Here is a 19459-nt window from a genome sequence, read left to right as displayed (position 1 = left end):
CTTTTCAGGCGTGACATGTTGGTTCTCCTTCCAGCATGGAGATCTTCCTCTTCCTTCCTTGGTCCCTTGCCCAGAAATCTTCAAGCCCTGACTTTGTCTATTTTTCCAGCCATTGTCTGTTGGCATCTTTATTTACCAATCAGAGCTAACTGAAGGTGGGACACTACAAACAATTTTGAGGGGGAACCTAATTAACATGAGAATCCAAGACGCTACAGAAATCTCCAAAGGAAGAGACAACAATGGTCCCAGTCCAGCACCATTTAATAGTCTAGTGAGATGAGGACATAAGTTGTCATTGGATTTATCATCACAGTTACCTATGCCATTAATCAGCTCTGTTTTAATGAAGAAGTCAGCATGGATATCTGCTTGAAAATAGTTGAGAATAAAGGGAGGAGGAAAACATTTGGTCAATTTTAGCCAACTTGTCTTCCTCGCAGAATCTACATGTTCTTAACCCTGAGTTATATCAAGCATGAGTTTTATGTAACAAGTAAATTCATCATAGAGTTAGACTCTCATCCCTAAGATACCATCATTCTCACTTTTATTTCCAGGCCACAAAACACAGGTTTATGATGAAACATCATGGCCATAAGCAATTTGGGAAGAAAAGGGTTTACTCTGCTCACATATCTGGAATCATACTCCATTGGGGGAAGCCAAGGCAGGAACCCAACTGGACAGGAACCTGGAGGCAGGAGCTCATGAAGAGGCCATAGAGGAGTGCCTTTTATGGGCTTGCTTCTCATGGCCTTTTCAGCTTGCTTGTTAATTTTTGAAAAACTTATTGAATATAGATTCATATCTCATACAATACATCTCAACCACAGTTTCTCCTCCCATAGACTTCCCAGTGTCACCCTACACTATTTCTCCTGTGGATCCACTCCCTCTCCATTTCCTCTTCAGAAAAGATCAAGAATTAATCAACAACCTGACAGCCAAAGAGGACAAAACAAGATATAATAAGATATAATAAGGCAAGGCAAAGAGCCCTTGCTTTCTTTCAGTACCCAGTAATAATAGCCCAGGATGGTAGCCACAATGTACTAGGTCCTCTTACAACAATCACCAATTAGGAAAATACTTTACAAGGCTTCCTCCCTCAGGATCTTTTGGAGGTAATGTTTCAGATTTTTGTTAGGTTGACATAAAACTATCCACCACACAATTAAGTATATAATCAGCACATTTTAGCATCTAATTAATCATTGATATCAATATATATGTAAAGTCTCATAAGGAACCTTCATTTAAATCCCTACTTTATAGATGAGGAAACTTGGATACCAAGGGCCTAAGCAATTTTCCCGAGGCCATAAAATTGAAATTTACCATCATCTTCTAAAGAAAGGTGAGCATTTGGGGGAATTTGGGATTTCTATCTCTTGGTCCCTAGAGGCTGCAGTTTTACTCTTGCCAGCTTTCCTCTGATAGCAAGTTCAGGAGTGGAATGGCTTTCATTAGAGATCAGAGGATTTTCTGAGCAGGCTCCTGCAGAGATAAAACCCTTGGCTATTGCTGCAAAATAAAAGATACAGCATATGCTCCTGCATCCGTCTGCTCCTGAGTTTTCTTTGGGTTGGCAAATAATTTTTCTTAGTCTTTCATCTGCACCTTTCTTTTAAAAGCTAAAAAGAAAGTGCTCTTTGAGTAGGAAAAAAGGAGGTGCATTTTTTATAAAGAGGCTGTGTCTATACATAATGTTTCATAGTAAAGTAAATAAAACCGCTAAGGGAGAATATTGTGGCAGCTCAAAACATTTGCTTTTGAATTTGAATTTGACATTTTCTCTCCTGGAAGATGATTTTTCTTTCCATCTTGATTCATTATTATTAACTGTCATACTGCCATAGCACTTGCCTTTGCACTCTCTCTATCATAGTACCTAATAAAATTAGTGCTATCTTAATCTTTTTCCTGGGTAAAAACTTTCATAAGCTGGATTAGTTCCAGCTTGACTATTGCTCTTGTGTCAGAGTGACTTTCCTTGGCCGATTTTCATGGGCCAGGAACACAGAATTAGATGGGAACAGGGGTAAGAACATTTTGTAGTGGCTCCTTATTGTTCAATTCCATTATTACGCTATCAACATATTCATTAATTTCTGCACCAATATAACATTTATTCTCCTACTTACTGTTGCTTTTCTTGATCCATTGCTCATGCTGTAGCTCTAAGTCCTTTATAATAAATTAGTATTTGAGCATGTTAATCACATTAATCTTCTCAGTTGCACACTATAAAGACAACACTTGTTTGCACTTAGGATAAAGAACATTATTTCTTAACTTCTTGTCTGGTGATAGGATCAAGTTCCTGCCCACTTTAATTGCTATTTGCCTATTTTGCTGTGGTCCTTTTACCTTCGAAGACGTCTGACCCATCACTTACAAAACAGCTGCTACTAACTAGTTATCATTTAGACTTCAACTCAAATTTCCACAATGTAGTATTTTTCTCAAACCTCTATAACCACTTTCAAATAGTTATGGGCTGTTCTTCAAGGCCCAGCACATAATTGTTGTACATAACAACCCAAAATATGTATGTAGTATAACATTTGGTTGTATTTTGTCTGATGACTGAAGAATCTGAATATGTGCATGTGTGTATATTATACAAATTGTCATTTCCTACCGTGTAGCTACACATCTATTAATTCTCACAGCAAACTTAGTATGTGCAAAATGAATGAACTCCAAGTGTCATCTTTTATATGTGTAAAAAGAGGAAATATACCCTAAAGTTTCTACTTCCTAGACACAGGCCTGTGAGATACTATAAATCCTTTACAGGTGCTGTAATCCTTTCCAGGTACACAGCATGTTCCTCTGCCTCTCTCAGTTGTCGTCTTAATTTCTGTAGGCAATGCTTCCCTCCTACTTACTGTATTTTGGGTAGCCACATTTACACTGTGGCTGGGGTGGCTAAACACAAAATACGTCAATCATAAGCCATTTCTTAGGAGTTTGGAAGTGAGCCTGTGCTACATCAATTCTGATTGGACTTATTTTAGGGGTGGGAGGATGTCAAAAACAAACTAACTAAACAACTAGGAACAATGGAATTGCACAAGTAGTTAAAGCATCAACAGAATCCTAAGCTAAAATTAGAGAGGGAATGAGTGGATGGTTTACAGAATTTGGATCAAGTAGCCAAGTAAGTCGCCATGCAGAGAACTGACAACAATGGCACAGATGTTCTGGGCGATGATTAGGCTGAATTGGCAAGGAAATCTTGGTGTTCGTTAAGACTTCACCCTTTCCTGGGGCTGTCTATCTGTCTGCCCTTGAGTTGTACCCCCCCACACAGCTCAGCTCCAGCATGAATTCTTCCAATCTCTATGCCTGTAGTCTCTGAGGTGCCCACACTTTCCATTAAGTTTAAAGAATCTATGAAATTACAGATAAAAGCAGGGTAGGCACTGTATATGCTACACTTGACTTGAGCATCATTTCTTGTTAGAAAGCAAGATTTTCAAAGTAAACATGAGGTATAAATAATTGGCATAAGCATACTTACTTCAATTGCAATTACTCAAAAACCTCTTGATGTGGTTGATGCTTATTGGGCATCTCCTACTTGACTAGTACAAGAGCTTTGCATATAGGCCTACGCTTTACATAATTTCTGTTAAGCGAACTCCTGATTTTCCTGATATATTCAAATTTGTTCTATGTCTCTGTGTCCTCTAGTATCACTCTGGCAATTAGGAAGCTCTGCAGCTATTTCTCCTGTTTGATTATGGGAGGCTAGATAAAGCTCTTAGTATCTTAGTAAGATCAAAGGCATGCCCCCTTGCAAATGGTCTTACTGTAGTGGTTAATGCTGTGAAGTTCATGAGATCTAAAATCACATAGGAGGATAGTCTAAGCATACCGATGAGGGAGTGGCTAAATTAGGTTAGTATCTAGACTTGCCTGTCAAAATTATCTAGATCATATTAAGGTTAAAAGATGAACCTTAAGTGTGGGTGGCACTTTAGCATGGGTTTGGGTCCTGAGTAAAAGTGAAAATGGAGAAAACTAAAACTAGCTGAGCACTACCATATCGTCCTCCCTCTCTTTCTCTATCCATTCCTTCTTTCTTCCTTCCTCCCCTTCTTCCCCATCTCAGTCCCTTTGTATTCCTGACTTTTGTTGCAATAGGACCAGCTGCCTCATGTTTCTACCTCCACGATTTCTTTGCCAGATGAAGTTTCCTCGAACATTGGGCCAACACAAACTCTCCCATCCTGAAGTTGTTTATGTCACAGTATTTTGTCATAGAACCAAGACCAATAACTTATATACTTATGTATAATCATACGTCTTCCTGAGTCATTTTATGAGAAGGTTTATAACTGTCATTTGGAATTAAAGAGGAATGAGATAATACATGTGAAAAACATCTGAAAACATAAAAAAGTACAAAATTCTTCATAGTTTAAGTAGGCTCTATCAACCTCATGTTTAAAAATGAGATTCCAAGGCCAGAGGGTCAAATAGATAAGTAAAATGCCTGTGATCATAAATGTATCAAATATGATTTATCCATAAAGATATGAAGGAAGACCCACTTTAGATAATTCATAAATATCTTAGTAAAAGGAGAATAGGCAAAATTAATAACACTAAGATTAACTAACAAAGCAAAACAAAAAAGATTACAATACACTGACATGACTGAAAACAACACAGTAGTTCAAGGAAACTGACTTAGAAGTAATGGTGAGCCATGCTGATAGCACCTCCAGATGCCTCAGTTAAAAGACTCTGCCACGCCCCCCCCAAAACAGGAGCTCCTAAACAGGAGGCTGTTCCTAAAGATACTTCCTGTCTGTATAATCCATTCCCTAACAGGGCTGCCTTGTCTGTTCTCAATGGGAGAGGATACACCTACCTCTGAAGAGACTTGATGCACCAGAATGAGGGGGATGACAAAAGGGGCACCCTCTCAGAGGAGAAGGGAAGGGGGAGTTGAGAGGAGAGACTATGTGAGTGATGAGCTGGAAGGAGGGAGTGATTGGGATGTAAGATAGATAGATAGATAGATAGATAGATAGATAGATAGATAGATAGATAGATAGACTTTACCTCACTTTAATATTATCAGAAAGTGAGTTCCTGAGCATCTTTGTTCTCAGTGAACACCACAGAGGAAAAACAAGAAGGAAACTCTGATGGATTCTCACAAAGTGAAAAATGGCACAACGATACAGAGGAAACTGAGTTGTTAAGTGTGTATGGTCTATTCTGTGGGTCACTGATATGAACAAAGTACATAAAATATTACCTAATTGTGAGCTTGGAAAATGTCTCAGTCAGTAAAATGCTTTTCAATCAACCATGAGTTGGAAGTTCAACCCTTTGAACTGACATATACAAAGTTAAAAGAGGTCACATGTATTTGCAAGTCAGTGCAGAAGAGGCAGAGGTAGCAGACTCCTGCCTTCCCTTGATGTGTCAGTTAGTTTCAGGTCAGTGAGAGATCCTGCCTCAGAATCAAGGTTATCAGTACCCTGAAGGATTGCACTCAGTATGGAACTCTGGTCTGCGTAAATAGCATCACATACAATAGCCCCCTCTACAAACCTATGCACTCAGGTACACATATGTATACATACACATAAGAGTAATGTAAAATACACACTTTAGATTGGGCATTATCTCTTCTATCTGTGCCCATATTTTGGTTAATAACTATTTTTCTTGAATTACTAAAGTATTTCTATTTTTATCTATAAGACAAACACAATCTACTCAATACACAGTTATGTTACATGTATTGAATTTTGCAGCTTTATTCCTGTTTAAGAAATATAGCTGGCAGGAAAGAGTGCAATTCAGTGTAAGCATTGTACTCCTGTTTATACAGTTGCTTCACAAAGCCAAGGAGGGCATAGTTTTTATTTTTTGGGTCATAATGTGGGGACTTAGATTCAAGTAGCAGTGGTTGCCTAAGCTTCTATAGCTGCAGGGTCCACAAATCTAAACCTACTGTAACACGTACATGGTACTGAGCATTTGAGTAAATGCATGTACAGAAGAAAGAACAGTTTTTTCTTCTAATCACAAATAGGAGGCTATAGCAATGTATCGAGCAATGCATTGTTATTGCCGATATGGATATACGGTCATAATTTCTCAGTATAGAAAGTGTTGATGGCTATGTATACACGTGTTAATTATATACATTCATTTGAGCAATGGAACTTAACAACGTAAGTGAAGTTGAAGCTACATACTATGGATGTCATGCAAAAGGCCTGTTCTCTCAATGATTTTACCTTTTCCAAATCCATGATGTCAGTCTGATAACTAGAAAGCAAGATTTCAACTGAGGAACATTGTATAAAATATCCTATCTGACCCACACTCCTAAAGGCTGTGAAGCTTTATCATGTTTGAGAAACTGCCACAGCCAAAAGGACCCAACAGGGACATTTATGAATAAATACAGCAAAGTCCAGAGGTGATCTGAAAGAAACTGATAATATTTAAGAAGCCAAGAAATAAGCCCAATTTGAAGTCACTATTAATACATTTGGACATTATTAGACTGATAATAAAACTCATTATTGGTTCATTAATAATGTAATAAATACATTAGAGTGAATGTATGATTTTATTAACAGGAGAATTAATTGTGAGCTATGTAGGAACAACTGGCAGTATCTTATTAATTTTTTCTGCAAATCCCAAAATATTCTGAAGGGATAACACTAACTTGGTAAACGGCAAGCAGAGAATGCTCAATGTATGATATTCTTTATCAATGCTTCCACATATAAAGGTATCATAAGTAAGTTATTGGTATTATCACCAAGGATAGGTTTGGGGAACGTACTTCATTAAACTCTTATATAGTTTTGACAATTATGACAATTGCTGGATGTTATCCAAGTATATACTTTTTTTCTTTCTTGAAATAACTATTCGGCCTGTTTATCTTTGAGTTCATCTTTGTATTTTACTCCTGAAACTAAGTTTTCTGCCACACTAAGGAGAACCAGCTGTCTTCTTGCTCACAGAAAGCTGCAGGGCACTCCAAGAAAGCATTGTGGGATATTTTTTTCATCTGACATACTCTTATTTTTTCCCTGTTGGGATAGTTTCTAACATTCTGAAAAGAGCCAATCAAAGTAATTGTTGAATCTTGATGACCAGAACTTCATGTGCCAAGCATTTTATCCTAAAACTGGGTTATTTAGAGTTCAATGAAGCCAGGAATAAATATATAATACTAAGTAATTTGGGGAGATTGGAGAATTTTCAGAAAATTTCTGTCACTTGGAAGCATGAAATTACATGCACCACAGTGGAATGAAATCAAATCAATCAGCATCTCGGGATCTCCCAGGCAGGCTCCACAATCAGCAGTAGCCCAGAAGCCACACAATGGGGAGAGTGCTTGAGCTTGGAGAGATTCAGCTTTCCTTGCAGATAAGGGAACAGAATGGATAAAAGGATCAGAGGAAGAGGAGCAGTGAAGGTGCCATTGTCCTAACAGCCTATTCCGAGTCTTAATATTTCTGTGAGAATGACTCCTCCTCTTCATTAGGGTGAAATCCAAGCTCCTCAGGGTTGAATGTGGTTTTCCCGAGGACTGTGGGAGTACACTTGGCTTGAACCTTTTTTGTCATTTCCTCCAGTATACCTAAACACAATGGTATCAATAGATCTTCCTTTTTGATTTCTGAACTACCAAGCTTCTTTGCTTAGGTCTCTGTGCTTTTACACAGCATGCTCACACCGACTTGAATGTCTGCCCTGGCTCTATTTGCTTGCAAACTCTGAGATTTCATCTCTTACAAAATGTCTCACTAATGCCATGGTATGACAGGTTGCTAGGCCTGCGTGCGCGCACACACACGCACGCACGCACACTGTGTTAAATTATACAGTAGGACATCTCTCATTGGAGTGGCTGATCTTTATAATTTTGAACATTTTCTTTTTTAAATTTTATTTTTCTTGGATATTTTATGTATTAACATTTCAAATGTTATCTTCTTTCCCTCCTCTCCCATACCTCCTCCCCTTCCCCCTGCTTCTATGATGATACTCCCACACCCACCCACCCACTCTAACCTCAACGCCTTGGCATTCCCCTGCACTGAGGAAACGAGTCTTCACAGGACTAAGGGCTCTTCCTCTGATTGATGCTGGGCAATGCCATCCTATGCTATATATGGGGCTGGAGTCATGGGTCCCTTCATGTGTACTCATTAGTTTGTGGTTTAGTCCCTGGGAGCTCTGATGGGGTTTGGTTGGTTGATATTGTTGTTCTTATGGGGTGGCAAAACCCTTCAGCTCCTTCAGTCTTTTCTCCTTCATTGAGGTCCCCTTGTTCTGTCCAGTGGTTAGCTGCAAGCATCCACATCTGTATTACTATGATTCTGGCAGAGCCTCTCAGGAGACACCCATATCTGGCTCCTGTCAGCAAGCACTTCTTGGTATCAGCAATAGTGACTGCGTTTGGTAACTGCATGTGGGATGGATCCCCAGGTGGGGCAGTTTCTTGAAGACCTTTCCTTTAGTCCCTGCTCAACTCTTGGTCCCTGTATTTCCTCCCATGGCTATTTTGTTCTCCCTTCTAAGTAGGAATGAAGCATTCACATTTTGGTCTTCCTTCTTCTTGAGCTTCATGTGATCTGTGAATTTTTCCTTAGGCATTCCAAGCTTTTGGGCTAATATCCACTTATCAGTGAGTGAATATCATGTGTGTTCTTTTGTGACTAGGTTATCTCACTCAGGATGATATTTTCCAGATCAATTTTCCTAAGATTTTCATGTAGTCATTTTTTTAAATAGTTGAGTAGTATTGCACCATGTAAATGTACCACATTTTCTGTATTCATTCCTCTACTGAAGGACATCTAAGTTCTTTCCAGCTTCTGACTATTATAAAAAAAAAAGGCGGCTATGCCAGTGGAAGGGGAAGTCCTTGGTCCTGCCAAGACTGAACCCCCAGTGAACATGATTGTTGGGGGGAGGGCAGTAATGGGGGAGGATGGGGAGGGGAACACACATAGAGAAGGAGTTGGGGAGGGTTTAGGGGGGATGTTGGTCCGGAAACTGAGAAAGGGAATAACAATCAAAATGTAAATAAGAAATACCCAAGTTAATAAAGAGGGAAAAAAAGGCGGCTATGAACATAGTGGAGCATGTGTCCTTGGTATATGTTGGAACATCTTTTGGATGTATGCCCAGGAGTGGTATAGCTGGGTCCTCAGGTAGCACTATGTCCAATTTTCTGAGGACCTACCAGACTGATTTCCAGAGTGGTTTTAGGAGCTTGCAATCCCACCAACAATGGAGGAGTGTTCATATTTCTCCACATTCTCGCCAGCATCTGCTGTCACCTGAGTTTTTGATCGTAGCCATTCTCTCTTGTGTGAGATGGGATTTCAGGGTTGTTTTGATCTGCATTTCCCTGATGACTAAGGGTGATAAACATATCTGTAGGTGCTTCTCTACCATTTGATAGTCCTCAGATGAGAATTCTTTATTTAGCCCTGTACCCATTTTTAAATATGATTATTTGATTCTCTGGAGTCCAGTTTCATGAGTTCTTTGTGCATATTAGATATTGGCCCTCTATTGGATGTAGGATTGGTAAAGACCTTTCCCCAATCTCTAGGTTGCGTGTTGTCCTATTGACACTGTCCTTTGCTTTAAGATTACCACTAAACAGAGAAACAAAGGATTGGGCATGAAGCTGCGGATAAGGAATGGACAAATGAGTTTGGTTTATAGAAAATACCAGAATTTGGAGGAAGGTATAGTATAATAGTTTTAGAATCTCAGGAATCATTTCCCACAAGACATGTACAAAATCATATGATACTGTAACCTGAAAAAAATACTAAACCAATGCCAAAAGCAAGACTAAGGATGGCTGTAAGACAAACATATTACAAATGCCCCAGTTTCTACAGTACTTTCCTTGTGATATAGATAAAACCATGTGCCCTGATATAGGAGGGAAGAAATGGAACCACGGGCATTTACAAATATTGGAAATGAGTTGAATTCTCCCTTAATCAGGTGTATGTTCATCTAAAGAAAAAATCCTCTGAGAATGATCAGTAATTAGGGAGCTAATGTAAAATTGCCAGCCAACAAAATCTGTGACCGTACCGAGGACAATGGAGCTGAGACTTCCAGAGGTTTATTAAGAACAAATCATGCCTGTTGATAGGTTTCCTGATAGTAGCTGCCCGAATCCTGCCAAACTTGCTCCATTGATTCCTCATTGCCTTCTAAATCAATTTAAAATGCCTTATTTTGAGCTGACCTTCAAGGCTCTTCCATGTTCCGTATATTGCCTTTCCTCTTGCCTCTAATTTTTCTTGGTATTCTTCCTGCCTCTTTGACTTTAGTTATTGGCTCTGACTTTGTACACACTTTTATATAATGACTTCACACATGACACTGCTCCTACTCTAAAAGCTGGGGTACACCCAGCTACCTACTCAATCCTACACATCCTCTGAGGTCCTGCTATTCTTCTGGAAGCCCTCTGGTCCAGGCTAGCTTACAATTCTGGAGTTAAAATCTTTCACTCCTTGTTATTCATTGTACAATCATTTCTTACTTTTCTGTAATATGGCTTCTTTTAAGTTACCATTTTTCTCCTATTAGGTTGTGGATCCAGATGCTAGAATTAAAATCCTAATATGATAGCAGTTTCTGTCTGTTCTTTTAATAAAAAGCACAAATACAGTGTGCTCCTAGACTCTTTCTCTGTCTCTGTCTCTGTTACACACACACACACACACACACACACACACACACACACACACACACCTTAATAACACCCAATAATATAACATGACTTATAATATATGCTAAAAACAAATACTAATGATAAAATGGTACAGAATATGGTAGACCAAATAATGAATAACCAGAAATAATTTTAAGCAGCATTGGCTAGCTTTTCTCATGGTATGAGTGCCTTCTCTTATAAAAATTGCACTTGAATAAGAATTCTTTCCAAAAAAATGTTTCTGGATTCTTGGGTAATTTTCAATTGTCTATTTTATCTTCCTTTCTCTAATTTTTAAAAACAAATTAAAATACAGATAGCATATATTTCTACAACTACATAGAGTATAGAAATATTTGAATTGTCATAATCTTAAGGGAGGTGAAATTAGTTTGTAAATATATAGAACAGCAAAGATTACACAGGAAATTGATATGATTTTAACTAGAACACAATGTTCCTGTTACATATTACTGTGTGGTCTCCTTGAAAACTAGTGCATCTCATTATACTGAAGCCAAAACACATTTTGTTTAAAGAAGCCATGCCACTATGACAGAAGAACACGCTGCCACATTTGTGTAGTTTGGTCAAAATAATCACCAAAGTGTTTTCTGGACAGCATAAGCATCAAGAATACAATATAGAATTGGTCAAGGTCAAAGCTGAGCATCTCCTCAGGTTAAGAGTTCTCTCAGTCACATTCTTTATATTTCTTGCTTTCTTTTCTTTTCTTTCTTTACTTTTCTTTTTATTTTATTGGAATATTTCTTTATTTACATTTCAAATGTTATTCCCTTTCCCAGTTTCCTGTCCATAAGCCCCTATTCCCTCCCCTCCTCCATAAGGGTATTGAGTGTTCGGCCCATTCACCTTCCCCCCTTACCAAACATCCCTCCGACATTCCCCTGCACTGGGGTTCCAACCTTGGCAGGACCAAGGGTTTCCCCTTTCCCTGGTGCCCAACAAGGCCATACTCTGTTACATATGCAGTTGGAGTCCTGGGTCAATCCATGTATAGTGTTTGGTTAGTGGTTTAGTCCCTGGAAGCTCTGGTTGGTTAGCATTGATGATCTTATGGGGTTGCAAGCCCCTTCAGCTCTTTCAATTCTTTCTCTAATTCCTTCAACAGGGGTCCCATTATCAGTTCAGTGTTTTGCTGTTAGTGTTTGCCTCTCTATTTGGCATGCTCTGGTTGTGACAGGAACCGGAGATCTATATCTAGTTCCTGTCAGCATGCATTTCTTAGCTCCATCAATGTTATCTAGTGTTGGTGGCTGTATATATCTGGACCACATGTGGGGCAGGCTCTGAATGGCCATTCCGTTAGTTTCTGCTCTAAACTTTGCCTCCATATCCCCTACTACAGAAATTTTTGTTCCCCCTTTTAAGAAGGAGTGAAGCATCCGCATTTTGGTCATCCTTCTTCTCGAGTTTTATGTGGTTTGTGGATTGCATCTTGGGTAATTTGAGCTTTTGGGTTAATATCCACTTATCAATGAATGCATACCATGTGTGTTTTTCTGTGATTGGGTTACCTCACTCAGGATGAGGATATTTTCTAGTTCAATCCATTTGCATATGAATTTCATGAAGTCATTGTTTTTGATAGCTGAGTAGTATTTCATTGTGTAAATGTACCACATTTTCTGTACCCAGACCTCTGTTGAAGAACATCTGGGTACTTTCCAGCTTCTGGCTATTATAAATAAGGCTGCTATGAACATAGTGGAGCATGTGTCTTTCTTGTATGTTGGAGCTCTTTTGCGTATATGCCCAGGAGAGGGATAGCTGAGACCTCAGGTAGTAGAATGCCTAATTTCTTGAGGAACTTCCAGACTGATTCCAGAGAGGTTGTACCAGTGTGCAATCCCACCAACAACAGAGGAGTGTTCCTCTTTCTCCACGTCCTCACCAGCAACTGCTGTCACCTGAGGTTTTTATCTTAGCCATCCTGACTGGTGTGAGGGATTCTGAAGGTTGTTTTGATTTGCATTTCCCTGATGACTAAGGATGTTGAACATTTTTTTAGGTGTTTCTCAGCCATTCGATATACCTCAGCTGAGAATTCTTTGTTTAGCTCTGTGCCCCATTTTTAATAGGGATATTTGACTCTCTGGAGTCTAACTTCTTGAGTTCTTTGTATATTTTGGATATTAGCCCTCTACCAGATGTAAGACTGATAAAGATCTTTTCCCAATCTGTTGGGTGCCATTTTGTCCTAATGACAGTGTCCTTTGCCTTACAGAAGCTTTGCAACTTTATGAGGTCCCATTTGTCGATTCTTGATCTTAGATCATAAGCCAATGGTGTTCTGTTTAGGAAAATTTCCCCAGTGACCATGTGTTCGAGACTCTTCTCCACTTTTCTTCTATTAGTTTGAGTGTGTCTGGTTTGATGTGGAGGTCCTTGATCAACTTGGACTTAAGCTTTGTACAGGGCGATAAGAATGGATAGATTTGCATTCTTCTACGTGCTGACCTCCAGTCGAACCAACACCATTTGTTGAAAATACTATCTTTTGTCCATTGGATGGTTTTGGCTCCTTTGACAAAGATCAAGTGACCATAACTATAGTTTTCTAACCCAATAAAATGTAAGGATGATGCTATCTATGAATAGTTAAGGAACACATACTACAACATATGCTATAGATAATATCTACAATTATCAGCTACCAAATATAAATGATCTTGTGGTAATACTGTTAAATATATTTTGTCCTAACCATTATCCTATGATTTAGCTTAGACAAGTGGTTCTCAACCTGTGGGTCATGACCCCTTTAGGAGTCAAATGATTCCCAGTGGTTGCTTAAGGCCATCCTCTATATCAGATATTTACATTATGGTTCATACCATTAGCAAAATTACAGTTATGAAGTAGCAACAAGAATAATTTTATGGATGGAGGTTATTATGATCCAAGGAACTGTATTAAAAGGCCACAGTATTAGGAAGGTTAAAAAACCACCAGATTAGACAGTCTTTCTCTATATTACAGAAAATGAAAGCAAATTCAGTGTAATTTTTCTCCACTTCACAAGTGTTTCACTAGCTTACACACAGACTATATTTGGCCAATAATCTAAGTCACTATGCATAAATTGTATTAGTCACAGTGTGAAGATTGCAAAACCAGGTAAAGTGATTTTAAAGTTGATGACCACCAAAACAGAAACTATATGAAGATGTGTTCTCTGAGTGTGTTAATGTCTCCATGATTATAACATACTCCATGACATGGGGTATGTATTAGTAAGTAGTTGCTAAATAAAAATCCAAAATAGTAAAAGTTTCTCAAGTCTGATAGTATGCCCTAGGCTCAGAGATTCTGTGTATTCCTGCAATGGATACCACTTTTGTTGCTTTACCTGTTTTCTCCTAGTGATGTTTCCTATTATTGAGTGATGATTTTACTCAGATGAAATTTCTATAATTTATAATTTGCTTTAATAAGTTTTTGGCCTTTAGCAGATGCAGGACTACTGTATTATATTGTGTTATGAATTCCAATTATTATAAGACAGATGCCTGCCCTTTTCCACAAAGCTGAGAGCTTTGTGAACTTTCACTGTAAATTACATCTCCGATTCACAAATGGCCATGTTTAATAATTATATGAGTGTGCTAAGTGGGTTTCAGTGAGTTTCACGCTACTTGGAATCGTAATTCATAGCAAAATGCATACATATTGAAATATATTTGACATGGTTTTATAACTCATAATATAACTGGAAGTCAGTAAAACAAAACAATAACTAACATTAGATTTCATCATTTAGTGACCACTGCCATATGTAAAACACTTATTGCCCAGGAAGTACATTCTTTAAGATGAACATGTGAAGATCACTGAACCCTACTGATTAACCAGAGACAGGCTTGCATCCTCACTTTGTTAGCATTTGTTGATGGTCGACTATGATTTTGAACAAGTTATTTGCTTGTCTTCTTTCAGTCATGAAAATTCACAAGGATGGTGATGTGAGTAGCAGCAGCTCACATAGTGAATGCCGAGCATTTAGTAAGGCTGAGCTGTGTCACATAGAAATGCATCAGAATGCTAACCCATGTCGTATGGGAATGGACAATAATGCTAAGCTATGTCAAAAAGAAATGCATTTAATACCCACAGCTGCCTGAGCTCACCATTGCTGTTCCTTGAATTTGATAATATGTATATCACAGAAGAATTAGATAATTGATTCAGAGGCAAAAGAACCTGCACACAGGAAAGTTCCATACATTATTAGCCATAATACCTTCTTTTCATCATAATTCACATGGGGAATGTCAATTATTATACTAAATCATACAGGCATATCTAGAGCTGAAGCCAGATGCCGGCACTGACCTTTAAAACATCCAGAAGAAGGTTTCAGATTTCTCATCTGTAACATGTACATACCACAACATCTAACTGTGTTGGATGTTTGTGTCCTGGCATATTCCCTCAGTAAGTGTTATTTGTAGTGATAATAGAGATGAAGGTTAAGATGCTGTTTATTAAGAAAGCAGGCTGGAATATGTGAAGTAGGGATAGGTGTACACATTACCATTAGAAGAGTCAGATGCAGATAGTTACACCCAGCCAATGCTCAGAAGCTGGGGACCCCTGTGGTTGAGTTATGGAAAAGCTGGGAGAAGCTGAGGAGGAGGGTGACACCATAGGAACACCAGCGGTCTCAATTAACCTGGACCCCTGAGAACGCTGAGACATTGAACCAGCAACCAGGCGGCATGCAGTAGCTGATATGAGGCTCCTGACCCATAAACAGCAGGGGACTGCCTGGTCCGGCCTCAGTGAGAGAAGTAGCACCTAACCCTGGAGATACATGAGACGCCAGGGAGTGGGATAGGTTTGGTGGGGTGGGGTTGAGGGGTTTGGACATCCTCTTGGAAATGGGAAAGAGGAATGGGAAAAAGAATAGTCAGAGGGCTGACTGGGAGTGGGAAAGGGATAATGACTGAACTGTAAGAAAAGACATCATCATCATCATCATCACAATAATAATAATAATAATAATAATATCAATCCATTTAAAATGTACATTAGTCTTTGTGTAGATGTACTATGATCATAGCCATAGTACTAGTAAATGAACAAAGTGTATTCTATGATGATTTCTTCTAGCGCAAAGTGCAGTTAGCTGATTTACTTCACTTTTTACTAAATCTGAAAACCCAGATAGGTTACTGAAGTGTGTGTGTGTGTGTGTGTGTGTGTGTGTGTGTGTGTGTGTGTGTGTGTGTGTAAATTATAAATTTATAAATAGTAAAACAGTCTGAATATTCACCAGAGAACCTATCCATGAAGAAATTAGAAAATACTCAGTACATTGTGATGATTTATACACAGGGGAGATTTATTTGAGGCACAAATCAACAACATCATCAACATCAAAAGTAACACAATAGTTTATGATTGGTTAGGAAAACAGGAGGGGTTTTGAATGCATCCCTTTTTGAGAAATTTATGCGAGTGTTGTGACAGAACTCACCGTCTTTCTTCACTAACTCTCCTTTCTTTCAGTAGTACTGTACCTCAATAGACTACTCTGGTTATGGACACTGGAAGTGGAGGCAAGGTTTTGACTTCTGCTTCACTCATGTGCTGTTGATATACTGGAACAGGAGTGAAAGTGGCCCTCTCTCAGAAGGTCTATTTTTTCTTTTCTCCATTCTTGGCACTGTGTTCCTCAGCTTGGAATTCATAGTTGTTCATCTCAATTACTGTTGCAGACTGTAATTTGAATTGAGCATAACTCTTGCTAGTCCATTGAGTAAGCCACTATCAAAAGGATCCAAAGTAGTCAAACAGCCCAGCAGACAAACAGCTGAACAAGTTTCATTAAATCCTGTTAAGACATTTCCAACTCCATACAGCTCCTGCAACAATACCAGGCTTCATGGTTCCTTCACTGCTTTTCCTCTTTCCCACTCCTCAGATGACCTAATGCCCCTTCTTTAGTTCCACTTTTTACTTCATTAAAGTTGGCTCTTTTATGCATGAGTGTCCATCATCCTTCATACTTCTGAAGTCTGATGTGTCTTTTCTTCCTTTAAAGTTTTAACGTGGTCTGTCCCCTACCTGGACAGTTTTCTTCCACCACATCTCAAAGCATCAGTTAGCTGTTACTTTCAAAGAAGACTTCTCCAAATTCCAGCTTGAAGTTTTTGTACTGTACCATTTTTGCCTAGCCATCACAGCATTCAGAAGACGAAACCATCATTTCTTTTTAAAATAATTATTATTTATTAGCAGGAATTCATTATTCATATTGATAGCTTTATACAGTCATTTTGTACAGGCAGATCATATATTTTTTTCCTATTCATCCTATCCCCTACAATTTATTTTCATATCCCTATTGTGTGTCTGTATAATATTTAGACCTGAATACATGGTTTTGTGGGTCTATTTGAGATCCACAATAACAAAAACATGTAATATTTGTCTTTCTAAGTCTGACTTATTTTGCACAACATAATACCTGATAGTCGCCAACCCCTGTATTTCCATGATACTTCATTCTTTGAGCACAATTTCTGCATCTAGTTTGTTTACCGTTACATCTTCAAGAGCTCCCTAAAAACCATACATGCACAGTGCAGCTTACAAATTCCACACAGATTTCTAAAATGCACGCATGAATAGATTCAGAGCAAAAGGGATTCTCAAATAAAATGAAAGTGCTCTAAACAAGTAACTCGGATAGCAATTATACATAAAGGGTTCACAGCAGAAACTTTTTTTTTTTGAATCTTATAATACTTCTTTATTTTTTTTTTGATTTTTTTTTATTAACTTGAGTATTTCTTATATACATTTCGAGTGTTATTCCCTTTCCCGGTTTCCGGGCAAACATCCCCCTCCCCCCTCCCCTTCCTTATGGGTGTTCCCCTCCCAACCCTCCCCCCATTGCCGCCCTCCCCCCATAGACTAGTTCACTGGGGGTTCAGTCTTAGCAGGACCCAGGGCTTCCCCTTCCACTGGTGCTCTTACTAGGATATTCATTGCTACCTATGGGGTCAGAGTCCAAACTTTTAAGGTATCATTTGAACAAGAAGGAAAGGAAAAAGGAAGCTTTCCTAGGACTGGGCTCTGTAGTCAGACAAGATTAGGGAGAGTCTGTGAGTGGTGAGGAACAGCAAGGAGGCCATGGTAGCTGGATAGGAATACTGAGGGGATAGGAACAGAAGTCATAGTCACATCATATAGAAATTTGTAGAATAAGATAGAAACGAGGTTATTTCAAGTGACACAACAAGACATAACTGAAGACTTAAATCTGCAAAGAATGCCCTGATTGGAACAGGCTTTATTACTTGAATATTTATGGTAATAAAGTGCACTAGAATATAATTTGGGGTTTTCAAGAGGAACTGATGAAATTTAACGAACACGAGCACTACAAAAGTGAATAAATATTTTATTTATTTTTTGTTAATTATTTTATTTATTTACATTTTAAATGTCATTCCCCTTCCCAGTTCCCTTTCCACAAACCCCATCCCATCCACCCTTCACCTCTAAGAGGGTGCTCCCTCACCTACCCATCCCACTCCCACTTTACTCCTCTACAATACCCCTTCCTGGAGGCATCAAACCTCCACAGTACTCCTCCCACTGAGGCTATACAAGGCAGTCATCTGCTACATATGTAGCAGGGTCCACACAAAACGCAAGGAAAATAAAAAGGAGCAGAGACTGAAGGAAACGCCATCCAGAAACTTCCCCACTTTGGGATCCATCCCACGCACAGATTCCAAACCCTGATACTATTGCTGATGCGAAGATGTACTTGCAGACAGGAGCCTTTTATGGCTGTCTTCTGAGAGGCTCTGTCAGCATATGACTAAGACAGATGCAGATACTGAGAGCCAACCACTGGACTGAGCCCAGGGAACCTGATGGAAGAATTAGGGGAAGGACTGAAGGAGCAGAAGGGGTTGGCCACTCACAGGAAGAACAACAATATCTACTAAATGAATCTCTCCGAGTTCCCAGGGACACATATTTAAGATACAGAGAATTTCAAGCTGGAAAGCTAGTCATTTTACCAAGCACGATGCTGAGACTTGTGTGGCTATTAGAGATGGGAGACAACCTGACTTCCATGCTCAGACACTTTTAAAATGGTGAAGAGATGCATGTGTTTATTGGGGCCATATATTTAGAGAGCTTCTAGATGACCAAGACAGGCATGAGAAGTAATATGCAATATTCTTGAGCTGTCTCATGTTAGAAAGACTTGTTTCTGTGTTGCTTTGCAGCTTATACTGTTTGTTTTTTTTTTTAATAGCAGAGGCACAGAGGCCGACTACTCATAAACAACATGCAATGAGTGTCAAAATTCCCTGAATTACATGTCGTTCACCACTTCTGACTCCTCCCCTACAATCTCTGAGTCATTCATCTCTCTATCAAGTGCATGTGAGCCTCCCTTTTTCTGTGAAGCCACATGCTGGGAAAAGCTGCCTATGCAATCCAGAGTGCTACATTTTGATGAAGAAGGCTACCATGAAGGCTTTTTTAAAATAATTTATTAAGGGGAAAAAGACATAATGAAATGAACATGGTATATAATAGTTTATCACATAGTTCCTAAGTTATACAAATAACATAAAACAATCATTCTGCTGAAGTAACTTAGCAATAAAAAGACTCATAGAAGCAAACTGCTATGCC

The 19459-nt window shown here is 38.8% G+C and overlaps 1 protein-coding gene across 4 annotated transcripts in view; it reads right to left on the bottom strand.

The window, feature by feature from the left end:
• Tenm4 (teneurin transmembrane protein 4) overlaps positions 1 to 19459 on the bottom strand; it is a 2974939-nt gene that overhangs the window by 1496554 nt on the left and 1458926 nt on the right. The gene's annotated exons all lie outside the window — the stretch shown is intronic.

The sequence above is a fragment of the Rattus norvegicus genome, chromosome 1, assembly GCF_036323735.1.
Source record: "Rattus norvegicus strain BN/NHsdMcwi chromosome 1, GRCr8, whole genome shotgun sequence".
NCBI lineage: Eukaryota > Metazoa > Chordata > Mammalia > Rodentia > Muridae > Rattus > Rattus norvegicus.
The sequence above is the reverse complement of the archived record's forward strand: the minus strand, read 5'-3'. Positions and strand labels throughout refer to the sequence as shown.